Source organism: Panthera onca, chromosome D4 (genome assembly GCF_046562875.1).
Source record: "Panthera onca isolate mPanOnc1 chromosome D4, mPanOnc1 haplotype 2, whole genome shotgun sequence".
NCBI lineage: Eukaryota > Metazoa > Chordata > Mammalia > Carnivora > Felidae > Panthera > Panthera onca.
The window spans coordinates 54,312,208-54,318,207 of record NC_138351.1 but is presented as its reverse complement, the minus strand read 5'-3'; positions in this window follow the sequence as shown (position 1 = coordinate 54,318,207).

Genomic DNA, 6,000 nt, shown 5'->3' with positions numbered 1-6,000 from the left:
TCCTGTGGCTTGAGTTGATCCAATACCTGACTTTTCAAGTATTTATTAGGGCACAACCAAGGAAGTCATGGTAGTGTCTGCATCTAAGCAGCTCCCCCAAATAGATCTGATTCTTTGTTTGGAAGACTTTAAAGAAAGGCTGAGAGAAGTATAAAAATCATTCAAGACTCCAAGCACCAGTACGTCTGTTGGAGAGTCCAAGAGAAGAATAAGCAGAATCTGGCGACAATTCAGCCTCTTGTAGGATTTTTAATTCTTGGTCCACTTCAGTAAATGCTTCTCCCGGTTGCCTTTGCAGGCATCGGACAACAAAATGACCAGAAGATGGTAAAAGGGTCAGATGGTAAAAATGGTCAGAAGATGGAAAAAAGCAACCTTTGCCCCAAGAGCTTCTGTTTCATCAACATAGGGCCTCCTGGGAAGGAGAGCTAATGGGGTAGAGGTCATATGTATCTAGTTAGAGCTGAGATCTTGCATAAATGCACTTGGGAGTTATTAATAAGTTTGAGCATCGATGGTTATATGAGCTCTTTGTACCTACAGATTGTCATGGCCTAAGGAAATTTTTGTTGCACTCATTATTTATAACCATATTCATATGAAAATGTTGTAAATTCAAGCCATAGTAATTTAAATTGTAGAATATTTGGCTAGAGTTAAATTTTACTATAGTTTAAAGATACTGTTTCTCTGTAAGTCCTGTGCACTGATAATGCAATTCAGATGTTGGTAACTGGTAGAATTTAAGCAAATTTCCTTCACTACACTCAAACACTTTATTTTATACATTTTGAAAGTTGCAGAATATTTCAAACAAAAAATGGACCGGAAATATATCAAAAACACCTTTGTACTCACACAATTTTGCAAACGTTTATGTATTAATATATTTACTTGAGATCTGTTTTTGAAAACGATAGAGATTCGATTAAGAGAAATACAATCTTTTTTTTCCCATTATTTCTCCCCAGAGGCAACTATCATCTTAAAGTTATTAAGCTTCTTTGTGGCCTCTTTTTATGCTATCCATATCACTATGTTTCCACATACGATATATAACATTGCTATGTAAATTGAAAAAATTACATTTGCATTCAGAACTTATTCATTACTGCAAAATTTGTGCCTTTTTACTGTCTTCTTCTAATCTTCTCTACCCCAATCCTCAGCCTTTGGTAACCACAAGTGTGATTTCTTTTTCTAGGAGTTGGGATTTTTGTTTTTAGATTCCAAATATAGGCGAGATCATACTATATTAGTTCTTCCCTGTCTAACTTATTTCACTTAGCATAATGTCTTCCAGATTCATCCATGCTGTCACGAATGGTAGAACTTCCTCTTTCTTATGGCTGAGTAATATTTCAGTGTGTGTGTGTGTGTGTGTGTGTGTGTGTGTGTATGTGTGTATACCACAACTTCTTATCCATTCATCTATTGATGGACACTTAGGGTTTTCCAAGTCTTGGCTTTTGTAAGGAATGCTGCTCTGAATATGGTGGTGAAGATATACTTTTAAATTATTGTGAATATGATTTCATTTCCTTTGGATATATTCCCAGAAGTGGAATTGCTGGATGATATGGTAGTTCCATTTTTAATTTTTTAAGGATCCTCCATACTATTTTCCAGAGTGGCTGTACCAGTTTACATTCCCACCAACGGTGCATAAGAGTTCCTGGGGCACCTGGGTAGCTCAATTGGTTAAGCATCTGATTCTTGATTTCAGCTCAGGTCATGATCTCACAGTAGTGGGATCAAGCCCCATGTTGGGCTCTGTGCTGAGTGTGGAGCCTGCTTGGGAATTTCACTCTCCTTCTCTCTCTGCCCCATGCAAATAAATAAATAAACATTACAAACAAGAGTTCCCTTTTCTTCATGTACATGCCAGCATTTGTTATTTCTTGTCCTTTTGATGATGGCTATGCTTATAGGTGGGATATGATAACCCAGCGTAATTTTAGTTTGCATTTTCCCAACAGCTAGTGATGTTGACCATCCTTTCACATACCTGTCAGCCTTTTGTATGTCTACTTTGGAGAAATGTCTCCTCAGATCTTTTGCTCTTTTATTAATTGGGGTATTTGTTTAGCTGTTGAGTTGTATGATTTCTTTATGTATTTTGGGTATTAACTCTTTACCTGATACATAGTTTGCAAGTATGTTTTCTCATTCTGCTGTTGGTTATGGTTTCTTTTGCTGTGTGAAAGTTTTTTAGTTTGTAGTGTCACTGGTTTAATTTTGTTGCTTGTGTTTTAGGTGTCATATCCAAAAATTCATTACCAAGACCTATGTCAAGGAGCTGTATTTTTATGCTCTAGGAGTTTCATGGGATCCATACCTGGATCTTCCTGCTTTTTTGTCTGAAGGCATTTTCCATCTGCAGAGCAGTGTTCCATACTTTCTTTTTTTTTTTTTTTTTTATCTGAGAGCATTTTCTTTCTTTGGAAAGCGCAGCCATGATACCCCAGAAATGCTAAAGAGTTAAAACCTTGGAAGAGTTAAAACCCTAAACAAATGAGAGATTACAGGAAAACATGAGGTTAATACATCCAACCATGATTTCATAGTCAGTATTTCCAGAAGGAGAATAAGTAGTTAAAGGATTTAAAGAACAATATTAACTAAATTATGCAAGGAGGATCACAGATACAGCAAAATTCACAAAGGTGGTTTGTGTGAATAATCTCAGAGCCCAAAAAGGATTTAATGCATGGAGGGGAAACTCGTCCAAGGATCAAGGCTTGGAATTATGCTGAGCTCCATCTTTAATTGATATCATTTTCCTATTGACGTATTCATTCCACAAGCATTTGTTGATTCTGAGTTATATTTCATATCTTTAAGAGTTCCTAGAAGAAATAAGATTTGGCCACAACAGTGACACACTCATTTACACACCCTTTGTTGTTGTTGTTTTCTTTCCTTTATTCCTTTTTCATTTTTCTACTTTTTCTTCTTCTTGTGCTTATCTTACAAACTACTTACACCCAAGTCTTTGCTTGATGATACATGTTTGTGTAACACCCCAGACTAAGGCGCATGATCTAAAATGCCTTCTATGCACTTACTCTCCTTTTATTTCTAGCCATTTGTTTTTAGCCCAGCCACATTAACAGTAGCCATACAGAATATCATTTGCTGGTATTCTGGAACAGGTGATAGTAATTTCCATCCCTGTACTTTTGCCTGATCTCACATATGGTCTTCGTAGCCTAACTACGTGACATGCATGTCAGCAGTCAAGACAAGCCCTCACCCACATGCCTGTGGCGGTGCTGTGGTCATTACCCCTTGTCTGAAATGCCCTTTACCATTGCCTTTGAAGTCCTTCTTCTCCTTCAGTATTTCACTTCACAAAATAATTCTCAAAGCTGAATTACTATCTCCCCCAAATTTCCATACTACTTTGTCAAATTTAGGAATTGTCATCATGTTTTGTTCAAGATACTGTCATTCAGTTATACATCTGTGCAAATTCCTATACATCAGGAATTTGTGAGTGCCTTGAGAGCACGAGCCGTGACTACATCTATTTTGTATAGTTGTAAATGTTGCATCGCTGTCTGTGGAATAAGCTAATAATAATCTGATCAGATTAAAAATCTATTTTGAAGATATTTTTAATAGTTTTGTAAGATGGATTTAACTAATTAAATAGATGATAAATAAAGTATAATTATAATTTTTTAATGCTTATTTATTTTAAGTAAGAAAGAGGGGAAGAGGGTGAGTATGTGCACTCCTCAGGGAGAGGCAGAGAGAGAAGGAGAAAAAATCCCAAGCAGGCTCTGCATGGTCATCGCAAAGCCCTCTGGGGGGACTCCATGTCACACACTGAGATCATGACCTGACCCCAAGTCAAGAGTCACATGCTTAAGCTACTGAGCCACCCAGGTGCCCCTGTCATTACATTTTTTTTAATTTTAATATTGCTACTTGTCTTAACTATTCTGAAAAATAAAAAGTCACATGTGGTAAAATGTAAATCATATGATTTGCATAGTAGGCAAGTGTGTTAGATTGAAACTTTGTCCATAATCATTTATCTTTACCAACATCACACCTTTGTATTTACTTTAGCATATGGAGAGCATTCCCCCTCATTTATAGATTGTGGATTTAGCTATGTTACTTGTTTTGGAAAGAAAGCATGTGTATGAAAATGGCAATGAACCATTGACAAATCAAGACCATAAGGGGACTTGCATTATTTTGTTTGTATGTGTGTATGTGCATGTCTCTATCATTACCATAGGAACAGCTTCCCTTGGTTTTTGACTATCCTTTCAACCCCAGCCCCAAAAAGATACAAATGGTGAAGACCAAAGCCATCTAGAACTGTATTCTGGAGAAGTGAAACACTGGCTTGAGAACATTATGTCAGACTTTACCACCCATAGAAATTCTAATAGTAGATTTTATCATGTAAGAACTGTGAGTCTAAAAAATGGCATGATAAAAGAGTAAGTTTATTGTTAATGGCACTTTCCCTGATTTTATTATTTTTGCCAATTTTCTTTGATTAAGTAAACTATCTACAGGTTCAGATAAGTGTTAGCCAGGTCATGTTTTCACGAACTTTTTACAAAGAGCCTCAAAAAAGATGAATTATCAGCTTTAATGACTCCATCTTTCAGTTAAAATCAACAGCAACAATAATATTAAAAAAACTCTAGATATTAAAAGGGAGATGTTATCAGTTTCTATTGACTCACAGTTATAGGTTTATCACATAACCAACTATATTCCACTCAAATAGTGCTTCTGGCACTGGAAAAATAATTACACTCTTTTTTTACACTTAATAAGTCCCATAAATCATAATGCTTAATTTTGTGGCACACTATTCCATCTTACACGTGACGAAAAGAAATGTAGCTATCCTTGGTGGGAAAATAACATAGCAAAACTATTATTAGTAAATAAAAATTAGTAAATAAAAAAATAGAAGTCTGTAGATGCACATTATTAGTTTATTTCATTGTTTTGGCCGCTCACGGTTAATGTTAAATCCTTGAATCCTTATTTTTCAGTACACTTCTTTATTAAAACTAGAATGTAACCATAATTCAAACTTACAACCACAGCAACACTTAAGACAGTCACACCCATTTCAAACCAAACAATTCCGGTCCAGTTGGTCTCTGTAGGCTCATTCCTGCATTTCAAAATAAGACAACCCAGGGCATTCGAAATTAGCTTAGAGTAGCAGCCACGCTTTGAAAATGCTCTGTGGAAAGAGGCTGAGTGTGCAGTTTGCTGCTATTTGAGTTTCATATAGGTTTGAAAGAATCATAGAAAGTTATTGAGTTTCAGAACTTGTTAGTGGAGATCTAGGAATATTTTTTAGTTTTTGCACCTTTCAAATTGTTCATGTTCACTGCTTGCAAAATACCTATAAATATGCCCCCCCCCCATTTTTAATTACAAATGTGTATTACCAAGAGACCGAAGTTATTTAGGATCATAGTGTCTCAGGGTTGGAAAACATATAAAATGTTATTTTTTAAGCTTTTCCTTCAGTCTTAGATTTCAAGGGTCAGCCAACTCCACAGCCTGAAGACCAAGTCTAGGCTGCCACCTTTTAGTGAACTTTTATGGGAACACCGTTACGCTTATATGTGCATTATCTCTGGTGGCTTTTGTGCTACACTGGTAGAGGTGAGGAGTCGCAACAATTCTGAATGTGCTACAAAGCCTAAAATGTTTACTGTCTAACCCTTTACAGAATATGTTTACTGAATCCTGCAGTATTCAGTAATATTCGATATACATATTTACTGTAGAATTGTACACAGTGCAATGAATAAAGTAAGAAAATTGGATAATTAGCATTTAAGTAGTTGCTTAAAATATATAGTCAACTAGAGACAATTCAAGTACTCAGCTGATACTGCATAGTTGTGAATTCAGTGTTTTTCTCTACTCCAAGAATTGGAGATGTGCCTTGTTAAGCTTCGTGAACTAGACTTCATTTAAAAATAAGGTATTTAGAGGGGT